Source organism: Rhodnius prolixus, unplaced genomic scaffold (genome assembly GCF_049639745.1).
Source record: "Rhodnius prolixus isolate KJV_2025 unplaced genomic scaffold, Rpr scaffold_6, whole genome shotgun sequence".
Lineage (NCBI taxonomy): Eukaryota > Metazoa > Arthropoda > Insecta > Hemiptera > Reduviidae > Rhodnius > Rhodnius prolixus.
The window spans coordinates 26259499-26286928 of NW_027411634.1; the positions used below are offsets into that span (position 1 = coordinate 26259499).

Here is a 27430-nt window from a genome sequence, read left to right on the forward strand (position 1 = left end):
AAAAGTAAATTCTAAATTGTTTAGGTATGTTTGATTCCGTCCAAGATTTGGTTGACATTTCTTTACTATCGCCTACACTGTTCTAAATGAAGCTTTTAAAGTTGAAAATAATTGCAATATATTTAAAGAGCAATTACTTATAAGGGAAGAAATTGGCTTAGGGTTTAGTATGCTGGATACCCACGCGGAGATCCTGAGTTCGAATCCAGCTGCGGAATTTACCATTGTTCGAAACAGTGCTGGAAGTATTTTTCTGTGTGCTCCTGCATGACGCGTGCCGCTTTTTCTTTCACAGCTTCAACGGACTGAAATTCGTGTTCCTTTAAATGTAGATTTGAACTTTAGGGAACAGATAAAAGTCACACGGGGCCAGGAGACAGGCGGATGGCCTAGAAACTGGGATGTTGTACTTGGCTAAAAACGTCATGACAGAAAATGCAGTGTGAGCCGGCGCGTTGTCCTTGATGGAGAACCCGTAACTTGTTCTTCCACAAATCGGGTCGTTTTTTTCCTTACTCTTTCACGGAGTTGAGCAAGCACCTCACGGTAGTAATGTTGATTAATTATAATCGATATTTTCATCCGTTTTGGACGTGGAAGGGCGACCCGGGCGGTCATCATCTTCGACGTCTTCTCGGCCATCTTGGAAAACTTGCGCACGTGATAAACATTCAACGCCATAAACTTCTTTTAATAAAAGATAAGTTTCAGTAGCGGTTTTACCCAGTTTCATGTGAAATTTCACAACAATTCGATGCTCTGCTACATGTGTAGTATCATATTTTCAGCAAAACGAAAATAACACCTCTTACACAAACGACGGTTCCGGTCAGACAGATTTCTCTACAAACACGTGAGACGCTGCACAGCTGTCGGTCGTTAGGATTTGGCGCTTGCATAGTTCTGTAGTAGCATCAGTCTCGTTATTTAATAGCCTCACCTCGTAGTCTCTTTATAAAAGCTGCTTATATATAATATATAAGAAGAATACAATTAGTTTAAATAATTTGGCTGTGGGTTGCACAGACGTGATCTAAATTCATACGTTAACCACTCTGTATTTATGCGACCATTTAAGCTTTGAATTTGGTATGAAATGCAAACATTTAACGAGAAAGAGGGAGAAATGCAAGATTTGTACATGTACGAGGTGTGTTCAAAAAGTAACGGGAATTTTCGTTTTTTGAAAAAAATATTTATTTATTCATCTACATTAATATTATCGCCTTCAAAGTAGTCCCCTTCGCATACAATACACTTGTGCCAGCGATTTTTCCAATCCTCGAAACACTTCTGAAACTCGATCTTTGTGATAGCTTTCAGCTCTTTCAGCGATTCGCTTTTAATGTCATCTATGCTTGTAAAACGACGGCCTTTTAATGTTCTCTTTATGTTTGGAAATAGAAAAAAGTCACATGGAGCCATGTCTGGCGAATATGGAGGCTGGGGCATCGTTAAAGTTTTGTTTTTGGCCAAAAATTCACGAACAAGCAATGAAGTGTGAGCAGGTGCATTATCGTGGTGCAAAATCCATGAATTGTTTTGCCACAAATCCGGGCGTATTTTTCGGATTCACGCAAACGGCGTTGAACTTGTAGGTAGTACTCCTTATTGATTGTTTGACCTTGTGGCAAGAATTCATGATGCACTATGCCATTAAAGAAGAACACAGTGAGCATAACCTTCACATTCGACCGCACTTGTCGAGCCTTTTTCGGTCTTGGCGATCCAGAATGCCTCCACTGGGACGATTGAGCCTTAGTTTCGACATCATATCCGTAAACCCATGTTTCGTCACCTGTTATAACACGTTTCAGTAGATCCGCATCGTTGTCGACTTCGTTGAGTGACTCTTGAGCAACTTCCATTCTCCGCTGTTTTTGTTCGAAATTCAACAATTTTGGAACAAATTTTGCTGCCACACGTTTCATACCCAAAACATCCGAAAAAATTTCATGGCATGAGCCAATTGATATGGCAACATCATCAGCGACTTCTCTGATTGTGATTCGGCGATCGTTCATAACCATTTCTTTCACTTTTTTCACGTTTTCATCGGTTGTTGATGTGCTTGGACGTCCAGGTCGTTCGTCATCATCAACGTTTTCGCGGCCATCTTGGAAACGCTTATACCACTCGTAAATCCTTGTTTTACTCATAGCAGACTCACCATATGCCTTTATTAACATTTCACACACTTTATTTCATTTTTTACGCAAAATTTAATACAAATTCTTTGATCCATTTTTTTTAACAAACAAAAATCGCCAAGCTCGAAAAACACGTCTAACCTTAACCGCTGCCACTTAAGAAGTAAACAATGAATAGTAGCCACAGTAGCCGAGCGGTTAGAGGCGAGACCTGCGAAGCTAATATGTATTGTGGTACTGGGTTCGATTCCCGGTCTTTAGGCCTTGGATTTTATTTAATGGTTAATAAAAAAAATTTACAGTAAAGTATGTTTGCTAGTCGCCTCCGTCCACGACACCTAATTGGTAGATGGACGTTAAGCCCCGCCTGAAAAAATTGGCGATTACTTTACTTTAATGAGAACAGTATATTATTATTCCATTACTTATTCGAGGTTGATTGGAGTTTTGACTAATAAAAACTGTTGAATATTTTGTTTAATCAGTTAATGATACCGACAAACGACTGAACAACATTTTGACTTAATCGTTTAGTTACATCAACAAATCGTAACAGAACATTCTCTCTCACAATTCTTACTCAGTTTTTGAACTTCTAATTAACAATTTTCTACCAAATTTCACCATGATCTATGGTCTGCCATAAATTATCCTGTAGGTTAATAAATGTGACTAGTTACACTAAACTACCAACGAACAAACGTGCTAATATTTTAAATTCTGTTGTCAGCAAGGGTGTTGCGTAACGGTAACATAACTGATGTCAAAATCTCTACCCCAAACTAATTAATATATGTATTTGAAGATGGGAGAAACTTTGAAACCTGTAAGGGATAAAATATACGTGAAACGGTGTATAAAATCGTAAGATACTATCCTGTATTGTGATGTATTGTGATTTTGATACTATATTTTGATGGTTACTGCGACAGAGAGATAATAAAATACTATTTTTGTTGTTCTATTTGTAGTGAACGCCACTGGAATAGACGTTTTAAGGTCAAATTGTTTCGTTAATTGAATATTTTCTCAAGTGCTGTATGCTTGCGATGCGCAGTTACAATTCCTTATTCTATGTCTGTTATTTATGAGAATTGAAAGGGGATTTCTGTAAAAGATTATCTTGAAATGCCTGGAGGAGAACTTATATAAAAAAAAAGTCATCTAGAGTGCTGGCATGTGCATGGAACTGCCAATGCAACTGCAGATTAGTTACTCTTTTCCGCTTGCAGTTTTGCTGGTAATAAGTATCTTTACTTATTAAATCTGAAACCAACAGAATATTTGACTCAAGTCACTGAGAAAATTGTTTTCATAGAAAATCTTTTAGGTGTTCTATATCTGATCTTGTTTTTTCCTTATAGCAAACTTATTCTTTGATAACTCTATTTCTCTTTGCAAAAGAAACCAAAAAAAATCAAAGGCAAGTGACAAATAGTACCATCATCCAAGGATATGATGATATAAGAAAATGCAGAACATTGCATGGAATAAAAGAAAGAAAGAGATAATGGTCAGACTGATGAAAATAGGACTAACCAAGGAGTGTGCTTGACAGGTTAGGAATAAAGGACACGCAGGAAATATGCCCACCACTACAATAACAAAAAAGAAAGGATCATATTTATATATTTCTTTTTTGCTAAGATGGTCAAAGTGACCTAACAAGAAATAATAGCTTACAAAAAGCAATACATATACAATGTATATGAATACATGTATATTTTACATGTATATTATCCGCAGGGCACGTAAATTTGACATTTTACTGTTCATTATTTTTGGTAATTGATTCATAGTTTCAATAGGATGAAAAAATAACAAGGAATGACCACACCAACCCTTTAATGATGTAAAATATTACTTTGTAAATTAGCCCTGAAGATGACCTAGTCGCTAGGTCGAAAGCTCGGCATAATAAAAATATTATCTTGACTGAAAGTGACAGTTATTATTATTTTTTTTTTCATCCTATATGAAATTTCATTTTTCTGCAACCATGTAGGGAAGTTCTCATTACTCAATTAAAATCAGCTGTGTAATGCCCAACTTCCCACACTAGTGGGGAAAAATTCCCATTAGTGTCACTTTCCGCACTAGTGAGTGGAAAAACTTTATTGTGCTTCCTTGATATAAGAAGTTTTGTTATTAACATAAATATTTTCTGTAAAACTTTAATAAGCTTATTTAACGTAACTAAATAATTAAAAAACGAATATTAAAAAATAAAATAAAAATTGAAGGAATATAGAAATAAAAATAATACTTTAATAAATAATTAGATATTTTTAATTATAACAGTTAAAAAGGTTATAGTGTTACCTTATAGAAATTTAAAATGGATTCTAGTGATTCCTGTTTAGAAAACACTCCTCCATCAATAAAAGAAACAGCAGAAAATGTAATAAGTAATGTAAATACGTAAGTAATGTAAATAATTGTAATATAACAATAAATGTTTATAATAAATAAATTACTTTTTGTAGACTGTAAAAATGGAATTTTTAATTTTTTTAGTTAATAAATCTAATGGTTGCAGAAAAAATATAATATTTAACTCGAGTGTCAAGTATTTTCCTCACACTCGGCAATTTGCACTTGCACTCGCCTCGCTTCGCTCGCTCGTACGTGCAAACCCGCCTCGCGTGAGGAAAAGTACTACTTTCCACACTTGTTAAATAAATAACTATTAATGTTGCCTTATTATTCAGGAAAAAAGTTAACAAAATCTGCGTAAAATGCTAGTTTTAGGCTTCATGCGTACGGCCAAGGGGGTCTTTTTACAAAATGCCAGTTAGAGAATAACGTTTCGGCTCATTACAGACTTTGTTCCATCACAGAGAGCTGTAAGAAGCTCGTAGGAAGAAAAAAATCTAAGGGCCAGCAGCTGGATTTGAACCTGCGATCTTCGCGTAGGAATCCTTATACTCTAACCACTTATCTAATCCCTTTCCTTCAGTTTGGTTAAACTAAACTATTATTAGAATAATGATAATTATTATTTTTCCTTCACTTTAATTAGTATTGTAAATTTAAAAACTGAAAATTTTTTTTACCAATAAAAAATACAATTTATTTTGAATACTTACTTTTCGCATTAGGCATTCTAAAAAAAAAAGTAGATAATTTTCCTAATATATATTCATCACATAAAAAATCTAAATCCTTTTTAAAAACATTTTATAAAGTAGCTAGATATTATATTAAAGCCAGGTAATTTCATATTCTGCAGGTAACGTAAAATATAAGGCATTATAATAAGGGATGTTAAGGTAAATCCATCAGCTTGATAGGATTTCTAGAAATTTGGATATAAATAATCTGGTATGGCCACTCGCACATTCTTTCTGTTATTACTATTCTCTCAACATTCTAACTTATAAATTTGTTCTTAATTCGCAATTTAAGTATCAAATTTTAATTTCCTTAATTTTAACCACTTTCACGATGGCCGAACTGTATTGATTCTAATAAATTCTAAATCTTTGGGGCTATTTTTTTTTTGAAAAAAAACAACTCTTAAATAATAAAAACTCCCCTTTACAAAAGTTCATTCAGATTAAGAGATTCTTATCGTTATCTTATCATCCAATGGTGATGATTTAACAAAGTTAGAAAGAACTTGCTTTTTGTTTTTAGTTTCTGAGCTACTGTTTACAAACATCTTAACTACATTTTCAGAAACAGAGATCCTCAAATTATTTTTAATATTGTTCCCAAGCTTTTGACGTAGAGACTGGGTCATCTTCAGGGCTTTGGAACATTTTTTTAGAAGTGGAGTTATAAAGTACATTAATTTGATATAAAAATTAGAAAATTAAAATTAAATATGTACTCCTTTCTTGGGCAAAATGTTCGAGAGACTTCTGTTAACACGCCTCCACGAAATTATAGAATCTCTCGGAATTATACCGGACCATCAGTTTGGTTTCAGAAGCTGCCACTCGACGATCCAGCAAGGCCATCGTGTTGTGGGCACCATCGCTTCTTCACTCGAGCGAAAACAATACTGCGCTGGAGTATTCCTCGATAGATCGCAAGCCTTTGACCGAGTCTGGCACGAAGGTCTACTGTGGAAACTAAAACGCATCCTTCCTAGCACTTATTACCTCATACTCAGCTCTTACCTCTCTGACTGATTCTTCCAAGTTCTTCAAGGCACTACTCACTCTTCCATCTATCCTGTCCTTACTGGTGTACCACAGGGAAGTGACTTAGCTCCTCTTCTTTACACAATCTACACTGCCGACTTACCTTCTAACCTTAATACCTCTATTTACACCTTCGCTGACGACACTGCCATTCTCTCCACACACTCTGACCCTATCCTTGCAGTACGTTCACTACAGTCCCACCTTCACTCAATAGAACTTTGGCTAGAAAACTGGCGTATAAAAATTAACCCAACTAAGTCTAAATACATAGTCTTCACACTCAAACGACAAACTCCACCACCTGTCTTCTTACATCACACACCTATCCCACCAGCCGACCATGTGCGGTATCTTGGAATGTACCTAGACAAGAGACTTACCTGGAACCCCCATACGACACTTAAACGTACCGAACTAAACAAACGATACAAACTTCTAGCCAGGCTACTCGACAAACGCTCAAAACTCTCGCTACAGAACAAACGACGACTCTATACAGCTCTTCTCACACCAATATGGACTTGCGGACTCAAACTTTACGGAACAGCTAAAAAAGTCCAACATCAATAGACTGTGCAAACACTCCAATCCAAAATACTGCGCCGCCTAGTAGACGCCCCATTCTATGTTAGCAACCACACAATACATTCTAGATCTCCAAATTCCACTCATCTCCGAACTTGCAAAAATCCGATATAAAAATTTTCACCAAAAACTCTGACTTCATCCCAATCCTTTAGCTGCTAACTTATCTTTAATTACGCTACCCTCCAATCCTCGAAGACGGCTGAGACGCCGTTGGCCCCGTGACCAACTGGGTGACTAATGGCGGCCATCACTGGATGACCGTCATTCACGTCTGCCACTAAATTTATTTACACTTATCGCATTTACTTATTGTACCCTGTAGGTGCAGGTGTAAATTTCTTTAAAAGGATAAATAAAAAAAAAATATGTACTACTGAACAGCCTTGAACATGACACAATTCTTACTTAGAAAGCTTAGTAATAATGACAAAAATTGACAATATTATTCCTTTTAAAATAATTGAATGAATTTTAGACATCAAAACATGGAAGCTCCTCAGATGTAGCAGGCTAAAATTTTACCTTGCACCAAATTAATCAGTTTCGCCAATTAGTTTTGCCCTCCAAACAAGGTTAAACGTCTGCAGCATTTAATTAAAATATAAATGTAATTGTATTTTTTAATTAAGGTGATATTAAGGATTGCTACTTCTTTTTTTTCGGCGAACTGGCAGAAGAATTGAGCGGTGTAGATGGATGGAATAAAACGTAATGGAAAAAAAGGTGGTCCGATCCTTGAAGAAATGAGAGTTGTTTAGCGAGAGATCTAAAAGAAGGGTTCAAGGAAGTTACTATGTGAATCAGCAGTCTCAATAAAGATTCATTCATTCTATCGTTTCTTAATTAAGCTTCATTCTCTGAGAGAGAAAATTAATTTTGAATAAAAGTAGTTAAATGAAAAGTAGTTTGTTCTTTTCTTTTTTTGTTTTTACTATATTTAATTTTGTAGATAGTGGATAGCATCTGGATAGTATCTCGTTAGAGAGATGTAAGAAGCAATTAGGGAAAGAATATAATGGCAGGCAGAACCCAAAAATTGAATTTATCTTTGTTGGTCTAGTATCCTAACCTCGCAGCTATCAAATTACACTCGCAATCTTTCTACATTGTACTCTATGATGTATTGCAATCAGTTTTGATGTGATTTAACACTTCTCTTGACAGATTCTTAACTGCCATTAGTTTCATATCGCAATGTGGGATCCAATATCAAATCCATTTTTTCCCCATTTAATAAAAGCAACGATGTAACGAGTATACTTTCAGCCATCTTTGTACTCCTATTGGTTCTCTTCGAAAAGTAGGTGGGTAGTGATTGTCATTTTGATTTAGAAAATAAGAAATCCACTATTGATCCCTGCGTGCAGTTACATTTTATTTGATTGCTAAAATTATAATAATGAATTTATAAGTTCTTCTCCCTCTTCTACAGCTTCTAATTAGGTATTTTGAACGTTGAACCTCGCCTGAAAACTAAAGAATTGCTTTACTTTACACTTTACCAATTTGAGGCCAATTTAAACATCATTTATTTATTAATAGCGCTAAGTTCAGGAACAAGTGCTGGGTTTGAGCGTTAGATAAAACTAAATGTGTGAAACGAACATAATAAGTTTCGTGAATATCGTTAGAGCCGTTTAAGAGCAAATGTCTGGAAAACTATAAAATAGATTCAATAGAGGGGCACTTTTTTTTGGCTGATTTATTTCCAAAATATTATTGGTTTTCCTTTGTGAACTCGATGCGAAATTTTAAATGTATACTTTCTCTCTCTCACTCATTATTTATTATAATTTATTTACAAGCTTATAGGCAAATACCTTTAGCTGGGAGTTGTAACAGCATTACACAAAAAAGTAAAATAACATTACACTAATACAGTATTAAAATAAAGGAAATGAAACTATTCTTTATGAGGTAAAAAAGTGGAAAACTAAAACATAACTCATTGACATACATAAGTGAAAAATAACTTAATTAGTTAGACATAATTTACTCAACAGTTATCACTCTAAGAGCAAAAAAGTTCAGAGCTTGGTACATAAAATTGTAAATTTCATTAATCTGATTCACACTATTTATATCTAACAACTTAAGAAACTTATCTTGTAAAGAATCATTTGAAGAGACTGATACGAGTAAAAAAAATGACTTCTAATTGGTAAAAGTGAGGTACATTCAAAAAGGAAATGAACTACTGAATCAGGAGAAAAAGAGTTACAAATGAGGCAAAGATTGTTTTCATCAAATTCATAATAGGTGTCATTAATAGCCTTGGATAAATTGCACAGTCTTAATTGCACTGGTAATCCAAGTGTAGCTAAAGATCTATGTAAACAGTTGTATCTGGAGTTGAGAATGAGATCAATATCCTCACTGACACATTTATTTTTATATTTGTTAATAAGATTGTGAAATTCTTTTCTTAGTACAGCAGCACTTTGACAGTGAAAGAGATCCAACGAACCAATAGAGATAAATATATTTTTCAAATTGGAGACCCAGTTGTTATCCTTACCAGAAAAAGAATAATCTAAGTTAAAGAGAGCGTTATAAGAGATTCTGAGCAAACGAAAGTGAGGCATATCTAAAATTTTAATGAGTAATTAATGAAAGCATAGACTGAAATACAATTACATTAACTGGGAGAAGATTGAATTCTGAACGTACATACGTGTTAGGAGTGCTTCTATTAAGTAAAAAATTTTGTTTAAACAATTGAAGTTGAACAGTTTCTAGCTGGTTAGTATAATTATAGGCCCATATACCACCGGCATATAATAAGCTATCTGTAAGTTTGATTCTAACTTGGTTCGAATTTGCTCCAGAGTTAATTAAAATATTTTTAACTTTAGATGCCACGGGTTTCCCTTTAGAAATAAACTAGTGAAAACCTCTCTTACACAGAGAAAAATTTTCAAAACCACTTTTTCGCTGACTCAAAAACCCTTAAAACGATATTTGCAGCGATAATTCAAAATTGAAAAACTGCATTATCGCAATCACTTATTTTACTGTTTGGGTGAAAGTAAATTTTAAAAAAGCTACTTTAAGAATGAAATCAATAAGAGAGAAAATTTCATCAGAAACTTAATTTAATGTTCTAGACAAAAGAGGGAAGAAGAATCGACCTGTAGATGCAGAGAAATTTGATTTTGCAAATTACAAAAGTAGCAAGGGTAATTTGCCCTAAAGCAATATTTTCGGGGGCGCTGGTGAAAAACGTTAAGATTGGAAAGAAAGAAAACGGACGTTTGAGACGACAGCATTAAATTGTCAATAAAATAAGACTTAGATTGAGTACAATTGATTTTGGCTTGGATAAGGAACAAGCATGAAATAAGATAAAATTCCAAACAACGTTGTATCTCACAAGTTTATTCAATTTAGCGTCTTATTGTTAACCAGCTGAAGTTGAACGAAATGTTGCCTGTGAGCTTGATGACATTTTAAAAGAGAATAAGTTGCTATTTGTACAATATTTATTCATTTCAGGTTAAACAAAAAAAGAAAGTCTTTTGCGAACATTAACACGAACATGGCAGGTTACAGAAATTAATAGAAATTTGAAATTAATGGAGTTAGAATGGTGATAGATGTGGACAGATTCAGAAAATAAACGCGTTTAAAGCGGTTAGAAGTGTTGGTCGACGTCCATCTAAAGAGGTTCACGACTGTCAGTTAGTTGAGATAGTAGACGCTACACGAGCAGTTGGTCGCAAGGCCATCGATTTTTCAGGCGATTTGTACGGAAGAGAGGAAGTTGAGAAGATTTGGAGTAAAGAATTCGTGGATAAGATTTTGGATTTGAAGGAATTGGATGCGATGAAAGGGCCTCTTCCGTACATCCATATAGGAGCTATTAGAGAGTAATACAACTGTTTTTCTGATTAATGATAGTTTCAAACGTTTGCCAGGTAATTTTTTCAAAAAGTTTATATCCGCTAATTGACACAGTTCTATTGGTCGAGTACAGGAATTCCAGGTTTGTCTTTGGTCGAGGTAAAGTCCGAAGTAATGAACTTTTGTAAGGAAGTATGGGTAATTTGGTTGAATTGTTTGAAAGGGAGAGTTTTCTGGTTTAACGTTAACACTATGGGTTCGGATTTCTATTGATTAACCTTAATTATTCTCTTACGAAGCTAAGGTTTGAGGATATTGAACTGGAATTGAAGATAGCTTTGTTGCAATGACGGTATCATCGTCAGGGAAAAGGATGGCCATATCATCAGCGAAGGTAAAGATATTTGGATGCAGTGGATGAATACTCCCAAGTGGGGCACCGGCAAGAATAGGAAATATGGAGGAGAATGATGTATCTTTCACAACCTCAAAATAGCTACCAGCAAGCTATTATTTTAGGATGAGGTACATAGTTAGTTGTAGGTAGAATGCCCTTTAACCTTCCACAGAAGTCTTATTTGTCACACCCGATCAAAAGCTTGTGGAAAAAGTCCAAGCAGTCTCCTGGGTATTCACTGTCTCTGCACAAGGGAGACGCAAAGATGTCTGCGAGCATGATGAATGGTAGTGTGGTAACTATGGAAGCCAATTTGATGGTGACGATAAAGTTGATTTGTGTCTGTAGATTGAACAATATAAACATTTATAAAGCTATCGATTTAAAAGAGTTGGCCTGCATTATGCAGAAGGTTTGCGTAATTAGTATACTTCATCATAATGTACCTTTGGTTCTGTAGCCTTTGTTAGCCTCATTTGAATAAAAACCTAATGTTTTTAAGTAATTTTTTTGAGAGATGTGTTTCCAACCTTCTAGTATTTTTACTCATCCTCAAGAATATGTGTCGTTTTTTTTACGTAGAATAGATGAAAAGAGATGATCTGTCCACGAAATAAATTCAGCCATTGCGCCTCGTTATTTCACATCCCCAACTTTATATTTGTTCAAGGACCGAATAATCAAATTTACTCCTTCATCTAACAAGCACATAAAACTTCACAGGCGATGGTTTCTACCCTTGACTTGACTTCTAATGGTCTCAGTTGAATATTCAAAAGTTATATAAGTTTCTTTGATCTTTACCAGTGTTTGTTGAAACATCTACAATGTAATTTCCTACATTAACAAGAAAATATTTTATTAGGTAGATTATTTCTTCAGAGAAAGAGAGAAGCATACGTACTTCTCCCATCCACAGATCTTATTAAAAACTGATTTAAGACCAGAATTAGATCTAATTAAAGTTTTCTGGAACAATTATTTAAACAAAGTTTCACTTCTCCGTTTATTGTGATAAAGCTCAAAGATTCGAGAAAAACGTTTGTGTTTTTTGGATGAACACAAGTTTTTTATAAACTTGAAATTTCTGCAACACATTTAACTCTTATAATAAATCATAAAAAAAAGAAAAAGGTTTGATTTGTATTATATTGTACAAGGGCGATGGAGATAAAAAATTAAAAAAGAGAATTAAGTATTCTAGTATATAATATATTATACGTCTTTTTAATTGTAATTCTTTTCACTGTACGGTTCTGCTTTTATATTAACTAGTACCCAAAAGATTTATGTTCCCAGTTTTCATAGAAATATAATCCGATTAGATAGATAAAAAATGTAAAATGTTTATGTTCTTGTAAAAATAAAAGTTTTAACTTAATACCTAACATACAACAAAAATATGAACAAATGGAATTATTAGTAATCCTTAACAATATTATTAGTAAACATTCTGTAGAAATAATAGTTGAACTGTGAATTTATTGTAAAGGTATAAGTACAAATGAAAAATATAATTAAAGATCCCTTTAATTACAAAATTTTAACTTTTGCTCCCCAAAAAAACCATTGGAAAGTTTTCTTATTTAAAAAGTGAGATAATATAAACTAATAGAAAACATGTAGCAATTTAGATTTACCTAAACCAGATACAACGTATACGACACCTCAAGGTGTTAAATTGGCTTAAATTTTTCTCTGAATTAAAGCAAAATTTCTGGGTTAATTTTACTTAAGTCGTAATACTATGAAAGTTTCTATTCTCTATGAGTTCATATAAGTGCGTTATTTTCAATAATGAAAGCAAAATAAATGCAATGTAAATAAACTTTGGTATAATGGAACATCTGATCCTAGATTATAAAGAACTTATTTCTTGTATGGAACTATTTAGATTGTTCTAAATTGAAACAATTACATTGATTGCTGTCTCCGTAGAGGGAGGAAAAGAAATATATTAATTTTCACTTTTTATAGATTGACAAATTGTTTTATTGCAAATGAAGTATACATTGTTTCAAATCAAATAAATACATTAATGTTAATGAAGTAAAATAAGTAAATAATAAAAGTAAATCTATGAAAAAGTAGGTTCGAAAAGCAACAAAAAGCCTTAAAATGGAGGGTAAAGGTGTTCAGTCTGGTGGGATTAACGTCCAAACCAAATTAGCTTAAAATCCGCTTAAGCTAATGGATGAAAACTTAAGCACCATAGCTTATCTAACTGGAAGAAATAAAAAAAAAAAAAAAAAATAGAACGTAGGAGCTCCTACATCTTACTCTCCTTACAAGAATTTTTCTTCAGAAGTCAAAAGAGGCCATTAATTAATTTGGCATTGGCTCTATATTGAACAGTGACTTAAAAAGCTATTCACATTGAAGCTTGCACTGTTAAAGCATCTCTCTTTTATTTTACAAATTGAAGTATTCAGTTAGAAATCACTTATAAGTGTTTATCTCCTTAACAAAAACTTACAGTTTAAAATGTTAAGTATAAGGGTTGATTAAACGCCAAAAGGTACACAAATCAGCAAGTACCCAACATTTCATTAATACTTCATTGATATTATTTAGGTAATTTTACTGCATTAATTTTCATTAATATTTTTTAGAATTTATTAGATGTCACAGACCCTTATGCTGGCCATTTTCGTCTACAAAATATTTGTTGAAGTAGAACACCATTTAACTTAAATTGATTGACTAATATCTATTTATTTATATTAATAAAATTATTGATTACAGGTGAAAAAGAAAACGTTATAAAATATATAATATATATATGAGGCTAAAAAATTCATAAACTTTTTAAAAAAATGCTTACACCAACATCAATGATTTCATTTTATTTATTTTTATTTTTAAATAAAAATCGTCAGTTAAAGTACATTCTTCGATTAAAGTAATTGTTATTTTATGTAGTTGTCAAAAGTTTATAATCATAGGTAATAATTAATCTAGCTTTATCGCAAATAATATAGTTTTCTTCAATTACATTCTCCATCTAGGTGTTCTTCCCACAATGTTGTATATATGTAATATAAAGTAAATAAGAAATGCATATTTTTAGGACAGCTGATTATTCCAGCATTTTACTATAAGTAAAATTAGGGGGACTAAATTAAATTACAATTGAGAAATCAATAATTGTTGTTGAATAATCTACTTGTTATTAACTGTGTGTTATTTGGGCTCAGGAATATTTCGGTAAGACGAATTCAAGACTGAAATATTGTTTTAGATCCTCCGTGATTCAAATTTATACAGTAGCCGACTCCAACTTTGTCTTTTTCTACTTTAACAAGCATGAATATGTGTCAGAATAAAGGGCATATTAAAGAGAAATCAAAAGAATATGTTAATTTGGAATAGAGTTAAAATAAAGTACCGATTTAATAACGAAGATATAATATACATTTTATCACAATTATAACAAAAAAAAATATTATGAATGAAGTGGCCAGCATAAGGGTCTGTGACATCTAATAAATTCTAAAAAATATTAATGAAAATTAATGCAGTAAAATTACCTAAATAATATCAATGAAGTATTAATGAAATGTTGGGTACTTGCTGATTTGTGTACCTTTTGGCGTTTAATCAACCCTTATACTTAACATTTTAAACTGTAAGTGTTTGTTAAGGAGATTTTTGGATAGATTTTTAAGTTTTGGATAGATTTTCCTTTTTGTTTATTTTGTAAAGTTTCGTATCTGCTTTACAGATTTGTTTAAAATTTGGAATAAGCCATACTATCATTATAACCTGATAAGGTGTTAAGACAGAACCGTAACTACCACTGGAGAGATCTTTTTAAAGAATGATTATAGTTGCGGTCTCCCAAACCATCCTCAATAACAATTTTTTTGAAAAAGCGTTTTGAATAAAATAGGAAGGTATTTGTACGTAAATAGCAAAATTAAACTGCGATTTCAGTACCTCCTTTTAAGAGGAGTAAGAAAAATAAACTGCGAATACAGTACTTCTCCCTAAAAGGCAAAGAGACAAAGATTTTGAATCGAACGACAATTCATTGATGTAAATCGGTTCACTCATTGATAATTTTAACGATTGCAGATCGTCGCTTTAATGTTACGTAGGGGAGCCCTAACCCTATCACCCTACCAAATTTTATCAAAATCTGGCCAAGATTTACAGAGTAATTAGTAATAATAATTTTGGAGGGGGCTTTACATAAAGGGGGCTAACTCCTCTCCCATTTCATGTACAGTGTCGAGACCCCCAAAAGGCACATCTACATAAAATTCCGAATCGAATGACACCTCATTCATGAAAATCAGTTCACGCGTTTAGGCGCTACGTTGTTTACAAAAAAGGTAACAAGAAGAAGAAGAAGAATAATAAGAACATTTTTTGAAAAAGCGGTTTTTGCTCATTTTCGGCAACTTTTTTCTCGAAACCTATTAGATCTGGGTTGTTGCAAAAAAAATTACAGTTATAAAGGAGGGTTTGCCAAAGAAAATTTGGGAATTTTATCTTTTATAGAAAAAGAGAAAAAAATTGTCAAAGTTGGGTGTTTTTCAACGTTACGCTTTTTCGTGCAGTTTGATGATCAACCCTTATACAACTGTCCTACCGGACAGTTTTAATTAGTGTCTTAAACTTCTTTTCTAAATTTGTTGTTAATAATTTATTGTTAATAAGTCTGAAAAATAGCCATTCGTTTCTGCAATCACCTTCTCGTTTGAATAAAATCTTTTACCCAACAGCCATTTCTTCATATTGGGGAACAAATAGTAGTCCGAGGGAGCCAAGTCTGGTGAATAGGGGGGATGTGAAACGAGTTGGAACCCTATTTCCATTAATTTTGCGACCACAACTGCTGAGGTGTGAGCTGGTGCGTTGTCGTGATGGAAAAGGACTTTTTTGTGGGCCAATCGTGGACGTTTTTCTTGCAGCTCGGTTTTCAAACGATCCATTAACGATGAATAATATGCACCTGTAATAGTTTTACCCTTTTCCAGATAGTCGATGAGGATTATTCCTTGCGAATCCCAAAAGACAGTCGCCATAATCTTTCCGGCCGAAGGAACGGTCTTCGCCTTTTTTGGCGCAGATTCCCCCTTGGTAACCCATTGTTTAGATTGTTCTTTGGTCTCAGGAGTGCAGTGATGTATCCATGTTTCATCCACAATGACGAAACGACGCTTAAAGTCCTGCGGATTCTTCTGGAACAGCTGCAAACCGTCCTTGTAACACTTCACACGATTTCGTTTTTGGTCAAGCGTGAGCAATCGCGGCACCCATCTTGCGGATAGCTTTGTCATGTCCAAATGTTGATGCAAAATATTATGTACCCGTTCATTCAAGATGCCCACAGCACTAGCAATCTCACGCACCTTCACTCTTCTGTCATCCATCACCATATCATGGATTTTATCAATGATTTCTGAAGTAGTAACCTCAACAGGGCGTCCAGAACGTTCAGCGTCACTTGTGCCCATATGGCCACTCCGAAAATTTTGAAACCACTTATAAACTGTTCTAATCGAAGGTGCAGAGTCACCATAATGTTTATCAAGCTTCTCTTTAGTCTCCTCAGGCGTTTTGCCTTTCATAAAGTAGTGTTTAATCAACACACGAAATTCTTTTTTGTCCATTTTTTTGAAAATCACTCGACTTCCTCGATTCAAACGAATGCCAAACACAAAGAAATAGCCCGATCTGGCTGAAACTTGGTGTGTGTTCTTCCAAGAGATGCTACTAACTAAACATAACCTCGATACGCGCCAGTAGTGCTATCTCTCTGACTTTGCACGGACTTTTCAAACGACCCTCCATAACCTAGATGCTCAATAATTACGGAGTTATGAAGATTAATGGTTCATTTCGATGATTCATTTTTTTCATTAAAGTATTTGCTTTGCTAACAACTTGGTTCTTTTAATGGAACAAATTGAACCAAAACAAACATTAACATGATGAAATGAAAGTATTTTGAGATCTCTACAAAAAAACACATTTTTTTTCTACAGGAAATCTGTTATTCATGTTATTTTAGCTACTCAGCTTAATTAATAAACATTTTGGCCAGGAAATGGATATTAGCCTTCAGGAAGTACAAAAATAGAATAGATCCTGTGTAATATAATACAGGATATCGAATTAAACAAAAAAAAATGCTTCCTTATTTCTTCGGATATTCATTTCTTCTTTTTTTCTCTTATTATAAAAAGTTAAGTTTCATAAGAATTCATAAATATTACTTTCCTTTAAATTTTTAAACTAAATGCTAATATTTAACAGTTAGCGGCACTAACTTGGCAAAAAAAAAATCTCTTTAAAAAATCGTTAGAGTGGCACTGCTAGTTGATGCACGTAAATACTGAAGTTGCGAGTTATTTTCCATGAAAATATGTACAGAGAAGCTAAAAAATTAATTTTCGTAGATTAAGGAGGGTTTAATAAATAAATAAATTTCTTTTTAATTCACCACTGTGTGGCTATCCAATATTTCAAAAGTGGCCCTTTGGATTAAAAAGGCTGTACAAGTCTGAAGTAGTGGGTAATATATGTTACATTGACTTAGTAAAAGAGGAAAAAAATAAATTTCTTGTTCTGCTACTGCTAGACACTGGATCTCTGGATCTCTGCACACATATTTTGTCACATACACACTGGCTCATTGACTTACAATAAGGAAGTAGACTAAAAAGTTTCATAAAATCTTGAAAAGAAAAAAGTTAAGTGCTTAAGAGAAGCTTCAGACATACTTTTATCTTATCTGCTAATCTTAGCTAGATTTGGGGACCTCTTTGGAGAAGAAAACACACTTAAACTGAGAATAGAACCTCTTTGTGCTTGTTCACGTGATCTTAATTTATTTGAGTTAGATCTGTACGATCTAAAGAATCTTGTTTGTTTGTTTTTTTTTGTCTTTAATATTTCAATTTTAATTGTGCACGCCCCAGCGCATCTTGAAAATGGTAATCAGATCATTTGTGAGTAATTTTATTTTTTGCACCCTGTTCAAAATATTATACAAATAACAAAATACCATATAAAAAATAATTCAAAAATTCATGCTGCTGATTTATGCTGTCTCGCAACGTCTTGCATCATTCATAGGCACGTATTTTACTTTATTTCACAAGTTTTCCCTAATTCTTATTCTCGACCATGCCATGTAGAAATTCCAACCATATAATGCACTCACATTATTAGATGTTCCCCACGTGAATTCATTCCTTATGGATTTATGGTATTTGTGTAAAGGTTTAAATGGCATGTGTGTAAAGTTAAAGCTGTAAAATGAAAAAAAATCTGTTGATATGCTCTCTCACGAGAATTCTCGTAAATTTTAACTCATATATTTCTTTTTAACTTCAAATTTTGTTAACCTATTTAATACTTACTAAAATTATAAGTTTGTTCAAGTTTTTAGAACGGAGTATAATAAATTTCTAATGTAAACAGTAAAGCAATCGCCTATTACTTTAAAACCTAGCAATCCTTCACAAAGGATTGAATCGCTTTGAATTACAGTCGAACCTCTCAATAACGGACACTGGCGGGGGAAAGCAAAGTGGCCGCTGTTTGGAGGTGGCCGTTAGAAGGAGGTAGGCAAGTTTCATAATGAAAAAATATGTTTTTTTTTTCCAAACATCTATTTAAAAATTGTTTATTATTAATAGATTTAAAAACGTACATAATTGCATAATTATTTAGCTATATGATATGCATCAAGTTTTTCTTAATTATCCAAAAAAATTTATCAAAATACTACATATTATTGACTTAATTAATAATTTTTATAACAATTTTTATAATAATCATCACATTTATTCATAACAATAGTAATTTATGGTAAAATTATCATCATACTACCATATATTATTAGAAAAATAGAACAAACCTTTCGGCAAGTTGACGATGGCTTGATTTGGTTTTTGCAAAATCTTCCAACACATTTATTTTCTCTTCTAGAGTTAACTGTTATCATTTGAGAGACATATCGGAAAGAATAATATTGTTCGTCCAAAGTTATATTGGAAAATGATTAAAATGGTACAAGATGTATGGAGCTTATATAGGAAACTTTAGGAAAAACCAGAAAAAAAACTAAAACTTGAGAGGGATTAATTATTTTTATTACCGCGTCAAACTAACTTATAATAATAAGGTGGTCGTTGGTGGAAGGTGAAACATATAATCCGTTCCCCAAAATCAATGTCCGCGGTCACTATGTAGAGTGTCCGTTAGACGGAGGTTCTTTTATTGTATAGAAAGTGTGTAGTGGTAAAACGGGGAAATCCAAAAACTGTCCGTAAATAGAGTTGGTCGCTAGTCAGAGTGTCCTTTATGGGAGGCTCGACTGTACTTCCACTCCAAAAACCCTCACTCAGTAGTCGAAGAAAACAGTGGGCATTCCTCCCAGGACGTGCCAAAGTGTTGAACAAGTTAGGCCAGCCACTGAGGCACATCCGGTTATGAGCACTAATTACTTTAGATCTTTTCTCTCCATATGATAGTAAACTCGTGAGGATTTTTCGGGTTTAACATTCTTTACAAATCGTTATGACTGGGGCTCAAGAGTCAAGTTGGCGTCATTGCATGACTATTTTTCTTGAATTCCCACTTTTTAAATGTGGCCGTTAAAATGGGCTCTGGGACTTTAATAGATTGAGGGGAAACCCTTACTCGTTAACTCATCTGCTTTTTCGTTACCTTCGATTCATTGATCCCTTGGTACCCAGAAAAAGCTCCCAGTTTTCTTTCGATCAAATTCATGAAGTCCTCTTTTACATTCTTTTACCACCTGTGGTTGTTCATCGGGCTTTCAAAGCAACCTTACTTCAATAACAAATTGTTCTCTATACATTAACAGCAAGCAACACACGTCGTGAAGTCTACTTGAAAAACAATTGTCACAAGCCCCAGCTACAGACTGGATCTTCAAATCCTTAACTGTAAGACCTGTGCTTTCCTGCTTGAACCGTCTGTGAAACAGATCAAATGAAATGGTTCAATACTTGTTGAATGTTCAAATTTCAATTAGCTCAGACTCACAAATCTTATCTAGAGAACAGAAGGTACGGTAATTTGAGGTGAACAGAAAAGAGAAGATTGCCAGAGATAATTTTAAAAGATGATGGAAAAACTGCTATCATCCGAAGAAGCAAAGGTTCGAGAACGTGATGGAGATGATGATTATGATGGCCAAAAGCATTCGAGAGAAAAACTAGACGGAGAGAAATGAATGGTGAAGATGTTTTTCGGAGGGCGCTACATCTCCAAAAATATAGTATTGTAAAAATAGTCCTACCTCTATCCCTTTTCAAAAATGATATAAAAGGAAAATCCTTATAAAAACTTATTAATATATGATTATGTATATAGCAAGCTTCGAGAAAATTGTAGAAGTTAATTTAAAAAAGATTTCAAAAAAACGTTTAAAATCAGTAACCTACTTTGGGTTGAAGAATGTTTTCAACCTAGCAATTTTGGTTATTCACTTAATTTACGTTATTTTAAAGGAGGTAGAACCATATATTCCAATAAAGTGGCACTTTATTGGCAAACTCAACTCCTCCTCTGAAGTGACATTTATGAAATTGTCAAGGAGGGAACAATAAACGTTTTTCTAATAAAAATTATTGAACTACAGCCATCATGATCGCAATACCGATTTTAAAAGAAACCGTTTGAGTAGCTTTCTAGAAAATTGCATTTCCATTAGTTTTTCATTTAAGTCCAAATTATTTTCTTTTTTTAATTTTATTTGATTTTAACAATCCATATTCTCTGTATTCGCTTCCAGTAATTATATTTTGGTTAAAATAATAAAAGCATATCTATAACTTCTTCTTCTCATACATCTTAGTCTATTCCTTCAGCTACCCTATGGTGTAGAGCAGTGATGGCGAACCTATGACCCGCGGTAAGACACTGGACCCGCGCAAGCTTATTCACTGACCCACAATTGCTAGGCAACCATTTGTTTGTTTATGCTGGTTGATTTAGATTTTCTAACTGTATGGATAATTTATATTCTATCTGTATTTTTTTTTCAATCACGCATTGACACAAAAGCAATTTTTAAATGCTATCTATAACCTTTAGTTTGATCATTACAGTTTTAAAACGCAAATGACGACAAATGCTTTGGTAGTATTTGAAATAAAGCCAAAAGTGTTTACAAAATATCAAATAAAATGTATAATTTTACTCATATTTTGTTTGTTAAGAAAATTGACAACCCAAAGCAAATAACCATATTTAGATTTTCTTCAGATAAAACACACTTTTGTAAGTATTTGTTCAGTTATGTTTGTAAAAAGAGACTTCCATAGCACTTGTTTCGTCCCGTTTTACCTGTTAAGCCAACTGAATTTTAAAGTTGTTTGGTTTTGAAAATATTCAGTTTAAAATTTTTAAAGCTTAACTCTTGTGCAAATGGGCATTAGTGACCCAAGAGCTAGTACTAAAAAAAAATGAACAAAATTTGACCCACTTCTCAAAAAGGTTCGCCATTCCTGGTGCAGAGGCTTTCTAAAAGGGCCGCCAGAAGTACTGTAGCTACTTTTAATGTTTTAATTTTTTAGGAATGTAAGTGATTGGCCCTCAATCCCACTGCCTCTACGGCCACCTTTAGGCCTCCACTCCTGCCTTTAAAGCTCTGCTGAAAGGATTACTTCCTAAGAAAATTGTGTACTATTTGTGCCCTTTGTGTTGTGTGTACGAGGGTCGTTTGAAAAGTCCGTGCAAAGCCAGAGAGATAGCACCAATGGCGCGTATCGGGGTTATGTTTAGTTAGTAGCATCTCTTGGAAGAACACACACCAAGTTTCAGCCAGATCGGTCTATTTCTTTGTGTTTGGCATTCGTTTGAATCGAGGAAGTCGAGTGATTTTCAAAAAATGGACGAAAAAGAATTTCGTGTGTTGATTAAACACTACTTTATGAAAGGCAAAACGCCTCAGGAGACTAAAGAGAAGCTTGATAAACATTATCGTGACTCTGAACCTTCGATTAGAACAGTTTATAAGTGGTTTCAAAATTTTCGGTGTGGCCATATGGGCACAAGTGACGCTGAACGTTCTGGACGCCCTGTTGAGGTTACTACTCCAGAAATCATTGATAAAATCCATGATATGGTGATAGATGACAGAAGAGTGAAGGTGCGTGAGATTGCTAGTGCTGTGGGCATCACGAATGAACGGGTACATAATATTTTGCATCAACATTTGGACATGACAAAGCTATCCGCAAGATTAGTGCCGCAATTGCTCACGCTTGACCAAAAACGAAATCGTGTGAAGTGTTGCAAGGACGGTTTGCAGCTGTTCTAGAAGAATCCGCAGGACTTTAAGCGTCGTTTCGTCAGTGTGGATGAAACATGGATACATCACTACACTCCTGAGACCAAAGAACAATCTAAACAATGGGTTACCAAGGGGGAATCTGCGCCAAAAAAAGGCGAAGACCGTTCCTTCGGCCGGAAAGATTATGGCGACTGTCTTTTGGGATTCGCAAGGAATAATCCTCATTGACTATCTGGAAAAGGGTAAAACTATTACAGGTGCATATTATTCATCGTTATTGGACCGTTTGAAAACCGAGCTGCAAGAAAAACGCCCACGATTGGCCCACAAAAAAGTCCTTTTCCATCACGACAACGCACCAGCTCACACCTCAGCAGTTGTGGTCGCAAAATTAATGGAAATAGGGTTCCAACTCGTTTCACATCCCCCCTATTCTCCAGACTTGGCTCCCTCGGACTACTATTTGTTCCCCAATATGAAGAAATGGCTGGCGGGTAAAAGATTTTATTCAAACGAGGAGGTGATTGCAGAAACGAATGGCTATTTTTCAGACTTGGACAAATCCTATTATTCGGAAGGGATCAACAAACTAGAGCAGCGTTGGACGAAGTGTATAAGCCTAAAAGGAGACTATGTTGAAAAATAAAAAAGGTTTACCCCAAAAAATTAAGTAGTTTTTATTTTTGCACGGACTTTTCAAACGACCCTCGTATATAGCTTGTTATGTGTTCATGTGTGCGTGAACTATTCTGGTGAATAAGCATGGTGTACTGTTCTGTGGCAACTCGTGAAGGTCTATATTCCGCCAAGTGCAACAACTGGCGCTCCTTGCGGGGCGTTCAATAACTTGAAATATTGTAATAATTAATTGAAGAATGGCAGAAGTGCCATATTAGTGGACTTGCAACTGACAGCTTCCAAGATATTGTATGCCGCGTTTAACTACTTTATTTATTTAAACAAAAACAAAAAATCTTCATGCAATACAAAAAGAGAACACTTTGTTGAATGAAATAAACAATCAAATAGAACTGCTCAACTTACTGAGTTTCGTAAAAACCCAACTTTCCGATCTATCGCGTCGCATGACATGCATCGCTAAAGATTGGGCAAGTTATAACAATGGATTAACCTATACAAAAATACAGTGTGTCCTCCGTACATTAGGCGATGACTTTGGTACAACTATTATCTATTAAATTATCGACCATGTAAGTATAGTTATGTATTGTGCCAAGTGAATCAATGAGAATATACTAAGCTACACCATTAATTTGGTTAGGGATAAGTACCCGTAAGTATAATAGATTAGACTATAAATTTTCTGTCGTTAAATAGAATGTTTCCTAGATGAGTGACTTTCTTCTCTTGATTCTACTATTATTGATACCAATTGGTTTCATAATGAATTGTGTGAGTTCTGTGATCATTGTTGAGTTCTATTCGGAGCAAAGGCAAAAAATTATTTTGAATAGCCATTAGAGTTCACGCTTAAGATTTCCTCGAGGCAAAAGAAATATTTTTCTTTCATCAAATTATTTAGTGTACGCTTCATTTGGTGATGCTGACCCATTAAAAAAAAGCATATTGTTTGGATTATGTTCAAGAACATGAGCTGGATATTTAACATGTTAAACCTGTGGAAGAGATTTATTTCCTTCAATTGTAAACCTGATTTTTACTCTCTTTAAACTGTCTTTTTCTGCAACAATGTAGGGAAGTTCTCATTACTCAATTAAAATCAGCTGTGTAATGCCCAACTTCCCACACTAGTGGGGGGAAATTCCCATTAGTGTCACTTTCCGCACAAGTGAGTGGAAAAACTTTATTGTGCTTCCTTGATATAAGAAGATTTGTTATTAACATAAATATTTTCTGTAAAACTCTAATAAGCTTATTTAAATTTATTTTATTTAAATAATTAAAAAACGAATATTAAAAAATAAAATAAAAATTGAAAGGAATATAGAAATAAAAATAATACTTTAATAAATAATTAGATATTTTTAATTATAACAGTTAAAAAGGTTATAGTGTTACCTTATAGAAATTTAAAATGGATTCTAGTGATTCCTGTTTAGAAAACACTCCTCCATCAATAAAAGAAACAGCAGAAAATGTAATAAGTAATGTAAATACGTAAGTAATGTAAATAATTGTAATATAACAATAAATGTTTATAATAAATAAATTACTTTTTGTAGACTGTAAAAATGAAATTTTTAATTTTATTAGTTAATAAATGGTTGCAGAAAAAATATAATATTTAACTCTAGTGTAAAGTATTTTCCTCACACTCGGCAATTTGCACTTGCACTCGCATCGCTTCGCTCGCTCGTGCGTGCAAACCCTGCCTCGCGTGAGGAAAAGTACTACTTTCCACGCTTGTTAAATAAATAACTATTTATTATTTAACCCTACAAAACTAATTTTTATTTATTCTTTTATTAAATTCTTATTTAAATATTTCGCACAAAATCGATGTTCTCCAATTTTAAATAACTCTCTCAAATGTTTTAAGCGTAATGAAAAGCGTTAAAAATCCAAAGAGAATAATTAATAATAAAAACTGCCTGCATATGCAAGGTAAATCTTGAGAGTAGTTTGTTATATGCAGAACAGGTTCTGTCTACTCTATGAGTCAGTTTAATTCCATGTAACAAGGTCTACGACTAGTTCTTCTAAAGAGGGCTGGTCATTAATATAGATAGACTCAAGGGACAACAGAGTTTGCGAATCTTGATTCTCATAACTCTCTTGAGTCTCATGAATAAATTATTAGCCCGATTATGACTAACTATTCAATATTTAGTCTAGTATAAGAATTAATCGTCAAAAAGCCTAAATATTGAAAACGATAGTAGCAAAAAAGGAAATACTAATTTAGATTTTTTTAAAGTATTTTTGGGAGATTCTTTTCTACAAAATATACTGTAAACTGTGCGCTGAAAAACATTCGACTCGTTCGCAATAATTAAACGTATTGGGAATGAGAGAAAAGTAATTTGGTAAAGAATAGAAAGAAAAAGAACTTAATTTAAAACTAGAAATTTCTCAGTTTAAGAATATTTTAACTTATTTAAAATAGCATTCAACAGATTATCAACAGAACACAGTGAAATTAAGTTCTCTTTTAGGTTTATCTTATTGTCCTTTATTACGTTTCTAAAAATTATACGAGATAAACAAAATTAATTCTCTTAATTCATTATCTTTTGAAAGCTACAGCAATCAGATTAGCGCTTTTATTCGTCTCTTTAATTACATTTCCCTAAAAGCCATGTTGCCTTTGGCAATTTTTGTAAAATCAATTAAAAATTTAAATAATAGAAATAATAATAATCTAATACAGAGGAGGGACCAGCTGAATGGTTAGCGAATGCTGTGGATTCCAACGCGGAGATCCCGGTATTCGAATCCAGCTGCTGACCCTTAGATTTCCTAGGAGCTTCTTGCAGCTCACTGTCCCGTGATGGACAGTGTTGTCTGTAACGAAAGAACACTGTCCATAGGCTGGCTATGAACTGAAAAAAAAGCTCCTAGCACCTGAGATGACCTTAGACCTCAGATGTTGACGCGCTTTAAATTATAAAAAAAATTAATAAAATAAATAACAAATCATCATAATAATAATTGTCGTATGATTAGAGATTACGCAAAAAATAATGTATTTATTTTAAAATGAATTTTGTTAAACATAATCACATGAAAACCATAAATCGGTTACATTAAGTCACATCTTGGACAGCTCCATAACCTGTGTTCAACGTACAGTTCTACAAATTCAATTTCTACAAAAGGAAATAACTGACTGTACATCAATGCTTCCGACTTGCTAGCCGAACTAAACATTCCATCCTTATTTAACTTTAATTTCACAAGTCAACCACCTGATAAACGAGTTCAAAGGATAAAAGAACCTAAACTTGTTATCTATCTAGGAACAGATGATTATTAAATCGATTAATTTGGATGACTACATGGTTAACTAAAAAACGGTGACAAAGTTGCTAAATCAAGATGAGATAACGGCAATTAAATGTTACAGCCGTCAAACATTCTTTTTTTTAAGGCGCGTCAACATCTAAGTTACATTGGCACCATCAGGCACCAGCCTCTTGCTTTAGACAATACTGTGAACTTATAGAGAGAGGTTCCTGGTCAAATCTAGGGCTGCCTAGATTTGATCAAAGAACTACTGACTTGCTAGTCACTAGACAAAAAACAGCCAATCCCTGTGCATTGTTTTTAAAATATATTTTACTGAATTTAGGTTGATCATCAAAAAGTGTACGAAAAAGCTTAACATTGAAACAGAACGTTGAACTTTGACAATATATATGTAAGTAAATTCTCAATTTATATAAATTCATTTTCGAAAAGTTGGCATGATTGTTCCCCCCCTTATCTAGAAAGGGAAAAGAAATGACACAGACAAATACAGTAATAAGTGAAAAACGAACAAGTCAATATGGCTAAATGTTTTTCCTCATTGGGCTAACCGAAAGCAAAGATTAAGGAACGTCTTATTGAGAAATAACCCAGCGGGCGGATCTACTCAGCAATAACCTAGTTATACGTACAAATCCGTAAACTACCTGTGTGGTAAATCATTATTATACCTGCAAACAGATCTCTATATTTACTGCAACGTTCGCAGTTATATTCCACTTCATTTACACAGATAAAATGTGCCTCTGATAGTTATTCAATCGGATTTTACTAATTCTTTGTTAAATTTTTTAATTTGTATTAAATAATTTATTGAAGGAAAAATAATAATAATAATAAAATCTCTATAAATAAAATTAAAATAAATTCATTTTATAAGTTGTGTTAATATTTGTACATTGATTCATTTTCACAGGAGTTGCGACAATGGCAAGCACGAGACTACCGATTATTCTTCCAGTTACCAAGGATACAGAATGTTTTCTTCCCAATATCATTTTTTCTTGAAGTAACCTAAGACGGAACATCTCATTTCTCACAGGTAAAATATTTAAATTTATTC

General features: G+C 33.6%; 1 protein-coding gene across 3 annotated transcripts in view; it reads left to right on the forward strand.

Moving 5' to 3' along the window:
- The window catches only part of Oct-TyrR (Octopamine-Tyramine receptor), a 464127-nt gene that overhangs the window by 299632 nt on the left and 137065 nt on the right, over nucleotides 1–27430 (forward strand). For all 3 annotated transcript variants that reach the window (XM_074142584.1, XM_074142583.1, XM_074142585.1), the window contains one exon: nucleotides 27284–27409. The gene's annotated coding sequence lies outside the window, so the exon portion shown is untranslated. The remainder of the gene's footprint in view (nucleotides 1–27283; nucleotides 27410–27430) is intronic.